Raw genomic sequence first — 11,912 nt, 5'->3', positions numbered from 1 at the left:
AGTATTGTTTTGATGTTTTGAACCATAGAATGTATTATTTAGTCAAAATAATTAGAAATATTTTGAGGGGGGAGACGGGGAAAAAGTATTAGCAGTAGATAAACTGCCCGTCATCTTTTTTTAAAAAAAATTCTATAGCCATGTAGACCCCACTCCCACCCACCACTGTAAGAGTTGCCTTTTCTTTTTTATTTTTCTTTCTCTGAGTCAGAGTCTCACTGTATAGTTCAGGCTGGCCTTGAGCTCACTTTGTAGCCCAGACTGGCCTCAAACTGATCCTCAGCCTCAGCCTCCCAAATGCTGGGATTACAGGTGTGCACCACCGTGCCCAGTTCTTTCAGGCTCTTGACATAGATTCACTTAATTCATCTACCAACCTGATGAGCTAATACTGACATTAACATCTTCATTTTACAATGAGGAAATAGGAGGTTAAGGAGACAGCCATCTCGCACAGCTAATAAATTGCAGTTGTAATTTGAACGCATGTTTGTCAAATCCTGGCTCTCCCAAAAATCTTTGTACCAACATCATTGCACACTTGGTCGATTACTTCTTTAGGGTACATTAGAAGTGGGTGCATTACATTTTTTATTAATATAAAAGTGCCAAATGCCATTGTGCATTTGTGTTATTTTACATTCCCATCATAAAAGCGTGAGGACACTCACACCCCTACACGATTGACCAAACTGAGTTACACCAAAATATATATTTTTGTCCAAGACAGCTGACGAAATACGATTCATTTTTAATCAGATTTTATTGCTACATTTTAGATATGCGTAATGACCACACTTATCGTAGAGAATTTGTACCTGTACTGGAAATAACTTGATTTTTTCACATTTCCCTACACTCCTGCAGTCTCTCCCTATTTACAAAAGCTGCGTTGCCATTTTCCCGTCTTTTCTCTCTCTTTTTTTTAACTTTTCGAATTACGATTTGCTGCTATTGCTCTAGCCCTTTCACGCTCGAAAGATTGCAATTAAGTCATCCAGACTCTCTGCACAGTCTCCATCTCGCCGGCAGAGGGCGCTAGCCACGACGCGATTCTCTACTGTGGTCCTCATCGGCCTCTCAGGCATAGTACGCGTGCGCAGTTTCCTCCTCAGCTGTCCATCTTTGTGCCTGATGGATGTCTACCCGGATGCACTCTACGGCGCACTTCTCAGCCAGGGCAGAACTGTGGGAAAGAACAGCGTGTTCCCTTGGTCCAGAGCGCCTCTGGGCCTCTGGCGAGAAGGGTGCTGGAACGGAGCTGTAGGGATCGGGCGGCTGGTTGGGCAGCCCAGGAAGGCGGGGCGGCGGGGCGACGGGGCGGTGCCCACGAGGTCTTGGGCGTCGGTCGCCGGTGGCGCCGGAGGTGGGCACGCAGCCCCTGACAGGACAGGTACAGAAGCGGCGACCCTGGGGAGCGTCGGCCCCGCCACCTGCCGCGTGACTGTGAGGTGGACTGCGGGGACTGGGGGTCCGGCGCTAGCCTGCCAGGCGCGCGGCACAGAGCCAGGTGTACAGGGCGGGGGCCGGCAGGGCTGGGCCGCGTCGGAGCGGACGCCCGCCGGGGTCTGGGGTCTCTGCCTGAGTGTTGGACCCCTGGGTTGTGCGACCCACTTGAGCTCTTTGGCCTGGCAGTGTTCGCCTGGGCTCAGAGTCCCTGTACCTCAGAGTCCTGTAGAACTGCTAAGGTCTCCTTCTTTGCCGGGAGCGTCCGAAGCATCCCTGAACTCATACTGAGCCAGAGGTTTCCCGTGAGCACATGAATAAGAAAACTGTGCCTCACGAAAAAAAGAAATCACTGAAGGCTAAAGCATAGGAACTTGGACGAGGGTTTGGTGTGTGTGTAGTCCTATTTTGGGGGTCCACCGTACCTGGCGAGATGACTCTCCTGAGGTCATCTAGCTCATTCCTGTTGACTTTAGGCAGGATCACAGCTAAATCAGCTAAATTTAGAAACTTACCCTCATTGCAGTGAGAACAGCAAGCTCTTCTTGACCATTTGCTGAGTATGTATACTTAAAGTACTGAGCATCAAAGAGCTAAGAGGTCAAGATTGACATTCTTTGCCTGTACACTGGCAAAGCCTAAGCTGTAGGATGTTAAAGGAGATGATAACTTTTCTTTCTTTAATAAAAAGCATTTGGTGCTCATCTGTGTTTGGAAAATTCACAAAGTTTTCTAATATGACAGACTATTTCACAGCCTTAAGAATGATAATGTTATGCATCAGGAATGTTCAACTCGGGGTACATATGATGAGTTGCTCAAAGTTTACTGGGAAACTCATGCTGTTTTTCATGGGTTGTGCCTCTGTTTAATGTCTGGTGCAGTTGGATATGCAGTTTCAGAATTAGAAACTCGTTGTGTGGAAGGGGCATTGTGGGTTAGTACTTTTCCAGTGTTCATGAGGTGTTGTTAAAGTACAGATTCTGATTAGTTCTAAATTTCTAACACATTCCTAGGTAATGCTAATGTTTCTGGCTCATGGACCCCACTCTTGAGTAGAAGGGTGCAGATCACTGGATTCAAAGTTAGAGATCGTGTTCTGCTCCCTGCTCTCCAGATAAACTGTGACCTTGGTTAAGTCGCATCATCTGTCCAGGCCTTACAGTAGGAGTCTGGTCTAGGAGATCTGTACAGCTCCTTTCAGATGTAAAACACTGTAATTATAGTCCAGTTTTCCTTGTGATAGTTTAATTCCATATAAAATATTCTTGTCAACTTAGCAAATTTTGTGCTTTGGCTTAAACATTTCTAATAATGAAGAATTAGATACAAAGCATCCTGCTGCCTTCCTTGGGATTGATAGCACAGTTAGGTTGTTCTTCAGGTTGCTGAAATATTTTTCTGCAATTTTCCTGTTGTTGGTTCTAGGTTATTTATTAGAGTTGAACAATACAAAAGTAATCCCTCTTTGTAGAAATTGATCCTTAGCCTGGCATGGTGACATGTGCCTGTACTCCCTGCAGACTAAAAGGTGAAGGCAAGAAGATGAAAAATTCAAGCCTAGCCTGAAGAAAGTAGGGAGGCTCTCTCTCTGAAAATAAAAATACACAAACGAGCTGTGCATGTAGTTTGGTGCAAAGGCACTGGGTTCCAGTACTGTTTAAAAAAAGTTGATTCTTAATGACAGCTATTCCTTCCCTCCTTCATGTTTAAGGAATTTCTTTCTTAAATCTGCATGTAATGTGACTTTAACTGGATTTTGAAGAATGGATTTGGCTCACAAGACTATAGAATGCATCATGAGCTCGAAGTGGTGCAGAGATGAGACCGCATATATCAGATCTAGGATTTTGTTTGATTAAAGCAAAAGACAAGATGGTAGGGGGAAATGTTGAACAGATCAAACTGTATTTTTGAAGACGTATTTGTCTTACTGTGGTTGGAAGTGAGGCAGAGTCAGGCTTCACATACCAGTCGTAGAGGACTTGCTTTGATGATAACAGTAATGCCTTTTTTTTAATATACAACACTACAAATTACAAAACTTTGTGTGTGTGTGTGTAATGAAGATTAAATCTAGGGCCTTTGCACTAAGCTACATTCCCCCTTCCTCCTTCTTTGAGAATAGTCTCACTAAGTCACTAAATCACCAGGCATGGGCCTTAATTTGTAATCCTCTTGCCCCAGACTCCCATAGTTAGAAGCACAGCCATGTGTAACCATGCCTGGCTCTAGATCATAGAACTTCTACATGGGCCTGATGTCATTCAATTTAATAATTTTGTGATGTAGACAGACCAGCAGACAAAGCACCAAAAAAGAATGGCAAAATGATTTACCATAATTTAAAAGCTATTGAATGGCAGACCCAAATGATGACATTGATAATGGAGGAGAATTGAAAGGTGCTGGAGGTAATACTAAGTCAGAATTGGTAAGTTAGGCCTGACTGCATATGACAGTACAAAGACGAAATTGTTACAGAAGAGTCAAAATAGTTGGGAGAATCATAAAACCATTGACAGCTGCCATTAGGTTTTTTTTTTCTTTTTCTTTTTTTGTTAGCTCTATCATTGCTAGTGGCTACCTAGAGTTACAAATTGGGAGAGATTATAGTAGGTGATTCCCAATTGCTTTGCCTGTCTATAATCACTGGGTATTTCCAGGGGGTTGGAAAATCTCTCATACCAAGGGAAATGCAAGCTGGGTCTTCAGTGTCTCTCAGAGAAGAAAGAAATGAGACATGGCTTGAATCAATCTTGGAGATTCTGACTTTGGCTTAATACCATTTTTCTTTTAAAGTTGAGACTGGTACCAGTTGACCCTGGCTGATGGCCAGATTAGTTCAGTCTGCTTTTGGACTGTGTACCAATCTTAATACATTCTAGGGGCTTCACTGAAGCAGAATAGGTCTTCAAAGCCTCAACGCTGTTTCCCAGAAAATCTGCATTTTGCTACAGCCCATTCTGTGATTCTCTTACTTGAGGTTTAATGTCACTACCAAATTCCGTAAGTCCTGGGGCTGTCCCTTAACTTTTAGTTTATTAGTCTTTATCTGGAAAGCAGAGGGAGAGAGACAGAGACAGAGACAGACAGATAGAGACACAGACTGATTTAATGTCCTACCACTGGTAGTGGTTTTTAAGGGTGCAGCTACTCTCAGGGACCATCAGAGCCATATTATGCCTAAAGCCAGGTGTTGGTACAAGCTTCTGTTCCTTGTTCACAGTGCAGTGTGCATATTTGATGCTTAGATATTTGAGATGGATAAAACGCTCTCCGGAAAGAAGCCATGACACAATAAAGTACACAGTATTTTAAATAAAATATAGTTTCAAAATGGAGATACTGCTAAGGTGCTGTGGGAAAAATCACTGGCTCTGCTTGGAGAATTTGGGAAAGTCTTCAGGGAAGAGGTAATTATTAAGCTGAGTCTTGAAGGCTGAGGAAGGAGAATTGTTCTAGTGATAATTGCAACATTTGCAGAGGTATAAGAGGAAAGGTAAGCAGATCCAAGTGTCTGGAGTATAAGCGAACTTTGGTATCAAAGGAGAGGCAATTGATTGACTGATTCACCATGGGTTTCAGTGGCCCAGTAATGCTATGCTAAGAAGATTCAATTTTGTGGGCAGAGAAACCACTGAAGAGTCTAAAGACATGATTGCATTTTGGGGTGCTAACTGTGGAGATAGACTGAAGGAGGAGAATCTGGACCAGGGGTTTGGGAGACTTGGGATAAGAGTAGTTAGGAGCTGAGTGTGGTGATACAGGCTTATGATCCCAGTACTCTGGGAGGCTGAGGCGGGAGAATTGTAAATTCAAACCCATTTTGAGCAATTTAGCAAGACCCTGTCTCAAAAAACCAAAACAAAGCAAAGCAAAATGCTGAGGATATAGCCCAGTGCAAGTCTCTGGGTTCAGTCCCCAGTTGTACCACACACCCATGCGTATGTGCATGTGCACTTGTGTGTACAGCCCCCTACACACACAAGCTAGTTAAGACAGAATGCTGAATTAAAGATTAGGCCAATGGGATGGACGGGAGGGGACACATCTGAGCAATTTTAGAGACAGAATTAACCTGAGTAATGACTAGTTGTTGAGAATGAGAGTGAGGGAGTTGTTGAGGATGACTCAGTTTTCCAGTTTGTGTGGGTGATGGTGCCAGGAGCAAAGAGGGGATACAGAAGAGGAATCTCTCTTGAGGGAGAAGACCTAGAATATTTTGAGTTATCTTGAACTTGTAGGGTCTACAGCATGGAGTGGACAGGTAAAGAGAGGAGCTGAGATTCAGAAGAGAGTGTCTGCCTAGGACTGATAGGTGTAGGTGGTAGCTGAAGTTGTGGGAATGGACAGACTCTCCCAGCCACACTTGTAGAAGACTGGAAATGGCAGAAGAGACCTGAGGGATGATCGTATAAGATAAAAAAGACAGTGTTGCCCAGGAAGCTGAGAAAGGAGAAAATTCTTGGGAAGGGATCAGCAGTTCCGGTTGCTGTAGGGAGATTAAGTAGGACAAGTTTGGGAAATGCACCTTGAAGTTGGGTAGGTAGGAGATTATGATCACCGAGACTCTTACAGTTTGTGAACAGCTTCAGTGGAGTGGTAGAGACAGTGAGATTTCAATGATTTTAGTTGTGCATGAGAACTGAGCATAGGGAGCATGTACTCACTAAGAACTTCTGCAGAGAAGGGAGGATGAGAGAGATTGCTTATGGAGGAGGAAGCAGGGACTAGAGACAGTTTTCCCTAGAATGTGAGAGTGCCAAGCATGATTTCCTGATGCTATGTAAGAGCCAACAGAGAAGGTGCAGTAGAAGAAGGTGTTAGAGAAAGATGATTGCTACATCAGGTCCTCTGAGGAGGGAAGGGAGGTGGGCCTGAGTAGGAGGAAACAAGGAATTTGGGAAGAAAGACCTGCAAATATATCTACATTTACAAAAAAACCCTTACTTATTAGACTGAATTTTCTTTTTCAGCATGGTAGTTGTAGTTATTGGGGTGGGGATGGAGGTGTGGGTTTCATAAGAAATAGGAACTTCAAAGCAGTAAAGCAAGCTTGCAACAACATTCAGAAGAAAGATCAGAATTGCAGTAAACTCCAAGAGTATCAGTGCTCTCCGAACTGGTATCTTACACTTTTAAGTTTCTCCTGGTCTTCCTCACAATAACAGTGCTTACATTTATTGAGTGCTTCATACCATGTACGGTTAAGTGCTTTTCAGGCATTCTTATGTGATTTTTTTAGTAACTGTCTCTTTAGAAAAGTGTTATTGTTACCCCTATTTTACAGAAGGAAAAATTGAGGCATGGAGGATTATGTAGGCTTCATATTGCTTCTGTTTGTTGAATGTCAGAAGTGAAATTCCTTTCTGGAGTCATCAGAGAAAGCAGCAATTTAATCCTAACTCCTAGTTTTTAGACTTTGAAGCTGCTGAGGAGTTACTTAGGGTGCTACTCTGGGAGCATCATGGCAGCATGAAAGGGCAACGCAGTGGAGTTAGTGTTGGCTGCCAGCCTTTTGTGAGTACGTAGGGAACTGAAATTCTTGAGTGATTTTCCAGCATCCTGAACAGAAAGACAAGTGATTGATAGTGATTTTTCAGGTATTGCAGGCTGAGACTGGCACCTGAGATAGTGAATAAGGAAACCTTGTTCCCAGCCTCATCACCCAAAAAAAGAAATTTTTTTCTACTGTGAAGTTATGAGACTAGGCAGATTTACAAGCTTACATAATAACATAAAGATTATTAACTCACCTTATGTGTTTTCCCAGTGGGTATGATAGACAGGGTTTGCAGGTAAGGTGCTCACCTGACCGGAGTGAAAGGGGAGAATGACGAGATGGCAGGATGGACAAAAATGAGCTTACCTTTTTCTGCTGCAGCCACTGAAGCATCATCTCTGTGTCCTTCCTCTTGAGGTTGCCATGGTTACACCTTTGCATGGTGGCTCAAGGAGATTGATTTCCATTATGATCAAATGATGACGTGGGTTTAAAAAGAGAAAAGACAGAGTGATCTGCTTCTGGGGAGTGGCCCCAGTGAGCTGCCAAACAGCAGAGCCCAGCATAGCCGAGGTGGCTGTGGCTTTGTTAGCTGCTTTAGCTTTTGCTGAAGTTGTGAAATGGTGCATCTTTCGCTTTAGAGCGCAGGCTCAGGATTCCCTGCCTGCAGGGTCCTAGTGCCAGGAACTTGCTGGTTGGTTGAGGAAAGAAAACAGCAAGAACTTCAAAACAGGCTAAGTAGGACTCCTGCTGTTGCTGGGAGTGTTGTTGTTCTCAGGTACTGGGCTGAGTGTCTCTTGCATTCCTATAGAAGTTCTTTTATTGAAGACAAGTGAGATGTACTGTGTAGCTTTCCTGCCTGACTCTGGAGTTGGACCTGAAAGTCGTTGGGTATGTTTTGGGAAGTGACACTTTGGGAATAGGTAACCCTATAGTCAGATTGAGAATGGGCTACAGACATTTCTGAGAATAATAGAGTTGGAGAGATGAAGGAAGTCCATTTAGGGTCTGCCCTTCTGTATGAGATCTGTAAGGCAGTGCAGCAGTAGGGCTTAGGAACAAAGGGCTACGTGCGTATCATTGTCCAGGGCTCCTGGAAAGGGTATCTGGAATCCAGTTTCACCCATTCCCTTCTCAGCAAACCTTCCCCACGGGCCTTTTCCCTTCCTAACTCCTGATAGGTTTACACTCATGCTTATCTCTTCCTTACTGGTGCTTTCAAAGGTGCACATTTTGTCCTGTTGTCCAATTGCCTGGGTTTCAAAGCAGCTCCTATAGGAGTGGGATCAGGCAACGCAGATCCCACTAGTCCAGAATCAAGATTTGATGACATGAGATAAGAGACCAAAGTATCAGGGGATGTTGGATTGCTAGTAACAAGGTAGAAATGGTTCTGGGTAGAAATGCTAGTAGGAACAGAAAAGCTTTTTTCCCCTAATGTTTCCTCCTTACCTAAAAGTCTACTTGTTTCTGTCATTTTCTGCAAGATTATTGGTAGCTTGTTTGCCACATGCAAAGATTTTTCCCTCCTCTTCCCATTTTTCCGAGATAGTTTAGTAGTACTTAATGTGGTGGCGGAGGAAAATGGATTATAATTCCAAAGAGTATGTGTCTTTTCCTTGGTTAAGAACATGTAACTCAGGAGAGCACTGTGGAATGTAAGCTGGGGCCCAGTAGTGCTATGGAAGGGGCCCTAGCCGTACAGCTAGTCAGGTGTGTTTCCCTGCCATTTTTGGTTATAAGATTTAGGCAAGACATTTGACCTCAGACTCAGTTCTGTCCCCATAGAATGAAGGTAGTGGAATCTGTTTTGTTGGAAATATTTTATTTTGAGAGGATACATTTTCTTGCAGTTTTAAAAAAATAGTGCAGAGAGATTACAGTACCCTTAGTTTTCCATAGTAGTTAACATCTTGCAAAATGATAGTACAGTATCACAGGTAGGATACTGACATTAATAATCAGTATTCTAAACACACATAGTTCTAAACAGTTCCATAACTATAAGGATTTCTCATGTTGCCCCTTATAGTTTCACCCCTTCCCATCTCCTTTTTTTTTCACCCCATTTGATTAATAACTACTTGACATCACTCATCTAACAAGTTGCTATTTGAAGGCAAAAGTGAAATACATGTTTTAGTATGTGTAGGTAAATTTACCCTAGGGAAGGCTGTAAGAACATTGCTATTTTTTTTTTCTCTTCTAAGATACTCATTTTCCTTTCCTGTTGCCCAAATTCTGTTAATGTTTCAACCATCATTCTTACATTAGTCGTGCTTGAAAATGCCCCAGTTCATTTGTTGATTTACTAATTAATACATTCGCTCATCTACCTATTTGTCCGAGCAACATTTGAGTTTTTCCTGTGTATACAGCATCACTGATACACCATTGCATTAATGATGAGATGATACCTATAATATATTGAGCACACACTCTGTGTCAGATATTGGCTAAATGCTTTATTTAAGTCTTACTTGTTACAGCATTTCTGTAAGGTAATACTGTTTTCTCTTTGCAAATGAGGTAACTGGGGCTCAGAAATTTAAATATCCTGCCCAGAGTTATATGAATGAGAAATGGGAGACCCAGAGCTGTATCCAGGTCTGTCGCCAGAGCCCATACACTGTCTCTTTCCTGTGTCGTGTCCGTCCTAGGGCCTTCTCAGAGCTGTTCCAGTATCGGTGATTAGCTTCTTTTCATTCATGACCTTCATTCACATCCTCCTGACTCCATGCTCATTACTGCAGCAGCCTCCTTGCTGTAATCTCATCTTTGCCAAGTTGTTTCTGCTTCCATTGTGTCCTACACATGCCACCAGTTTGATCTTCCTAAAATAATTTCACTATGCCACTCTACTGCTGAGGAACGAGACTAGCTTCCTGTTATTGGATCAAGTCCATCTGTCTCTGCCTGATGTTAAGCTTTTGTCTATCCACACCCTCCTCCTAGTACCTTTCAGTAAATATTTGACTCCACTAGCTAAAGACAGCTGGATCATAAAGAGGAGAAGTTGTGGGCTTTGCTGTAGGCTTATAATAATGTGATAGAACTCATTTAGAATTTTTCACTTCAACTAAGCTACCCTTCTTTAAACAGAATTATTTCTGTCTCTACTCATACAGTATTCACAACTTATTGTTCTTTTGGGCCTTTCCTCTCCACATAGCAAAGCAACAAACAAAATAACACCATGCACCATGACTATAATCCCAGCATTTGAGAGGCAGTTCAAAGCCTCCAGTTCAGAGCTGGCCTAGGCTCACATAGTGAGTTCAAGGCTTAACTGAGCAACATAGCAAGATTCTTCCTCCACCAAAAAACAGAACAAAACAATGCCTTGATTTAAGGTATAGTCGGATACTCCTTTTCTTTCTAGTGCATATTTTTCCTATCTATAATTTCTTATAATATTTATTGTCTAGACATCATATTTTAAGATTTATATACCAGCTGGGTGTGGTGGCACATGCCTGTAATACAACACTCTGGAGGCTAATGAAGGAGGATGGCTGTGAGTTTGAGGCCTGTCTGGGTTACATAGTGAGTTCAAGGCTGACCTGAATTACATAGACCCTGTCTCAAAAAAAAAAAAAGAAAAGAAAAAGAAAAAGTACACACACACACATTCTCTCTCTCTCTCTCTCTTTCTCTCTCTCTCTCTCTCTCTCTCTCTCTCTCGTTAGCATTCTGTCTGTAATAATTTGTATTTTTTCAGCATTAGTATTCTTTATCCCTCCCCCCCCCCCCGCCCCAGTAGTGGGAATTGAACCCAGGGCCTTCATCTTACCGTTTTTTGAGACAAGGCCTTGCAAAGTTGCCCAGGCTGGGATCAAACTTGGGGGTAATAGGATTACAGGTGTGTGTCACCACACATGGCTTTCTTTTTACAAAATACTTTTATGTGCTTAATCTTGAGTCTCATAACACAGATATAAATATGGCAGATATTTTTCCCATCCTATAGGAAAATAAACATCTCTCAAGAAGTTAGTAACTATGTATGCATGTATTATTCTTGAGTTGTGAGCTGTTCTTAGAATTATGACCCTAGAGCATCTCTCTGTATCTTTAATCCTATCTGGACCCCTAAGAAACAATTCTCCTCCCCTGCAATACCTAAGAAGGAAGGAACCTGGAAGACATACCTCCTTGGAGACTTCTCATTAGAAAGCATAATCTCAGCAGGGGGTGATAGCATACAGCTGAAATCCCAACCCTTTGGGAGACCAAGGGAGAAGGATCAAAAGTTCAAGCCCAGCTCCCGCAATTTATATATTTTTATTTATTTATTTTTGCAGGTGTTTTTCAGTTGACACATTTTAGATATACACAGTGATAACATTCATCATAGGAACTTTGTATCTATATGTGATATATCTTGTTTCTTTTTTCCCATTACCTTTCTCTCCCTTCAAGCCCTTTTCCCCTCATTTACAAGAGCTTTGTTTTCATTTTTTCTTTTTTCCTTGCCCCTTCTTTGCTTTCTCCCTTTCTCTCCCTCATTCCCTTTCTCATTTGAACATATCCATCCCATTTCCCAATGTAATATGTTTTGGTCCTCATGTACACTTTTGATTTCTCACACCAGAGAAACAATGCAGTATTTATACAAATGTGTCTGATTTATTTCACTTAAGAGTATGGTCTCAAGGTATATCCATTTAGCTAGGAATGTCTCATTTATTCATCTTCATAGCAGAGTAGTAGTCTGTTGTATAAAAAAAGCCCTACATATGTATCCATTCATTGGTTGATGGGCATTTGGGCTGTTTTCAAGATTTAGTGGTCACAAACAGTGCTGTTATAAACATACATGTGCATATTATCACTGTGGTATGCTTTTAATTCTTTGAAGAAGCTACCAAAAAGAGAGTAGCTGGTTTGAATGGAACCTACAGTTTTACTTCCTTTGAAAATTCTTCACACTGATTTCTACTGTGGTTGCATCAGTCTG

At 42.2% G+C, this 11,912-nt stretch overlaps 1 protein-coding gene across 1 annotated transcript in view; it reads left to right on the top strand.

The window, feature by feature from the left end:
• Positions 1 to 1,191: 1,191 nt before the first annotated feature.
• Dctn1 (dynactin subunit 1) overlaps positions 1,192 to 11,912 on the top strand; it is a 32,800-nt gene continuing 22,079 nt past the window's right edge. Inside the window, exon 1 of the mRNA XM_023564773.2 lies at positions 1,192 to 1,393. The gene's annotated coding sequence lies outside the window, so the exon portion shown is untranslated. The remainder of the gene's footprint in view (positions 1,394 to 11,912) is intronic.

Source organism: Cavia porcellus, unplaced genomic scaffold, assembly GCF_034190915.1.
Source record: "Cavia porcellus strain 051 isolate PalLab524CR breed Dunkin Hartley unplaced genomic scaffold, mCavPor4.1 scaffold_18, whole genome shotgun sequence".
NCBI lineage: Eukaryota > Metazoa > Chordata > Mammalia > Rodentia > Caviidae > Cavia > Cavia porcellus.
The sequence above is the reverse complement of the archived record's forward strand: the minus strand, read 5'-3'. Positions and strand labels throughout refer to the sequence as shown.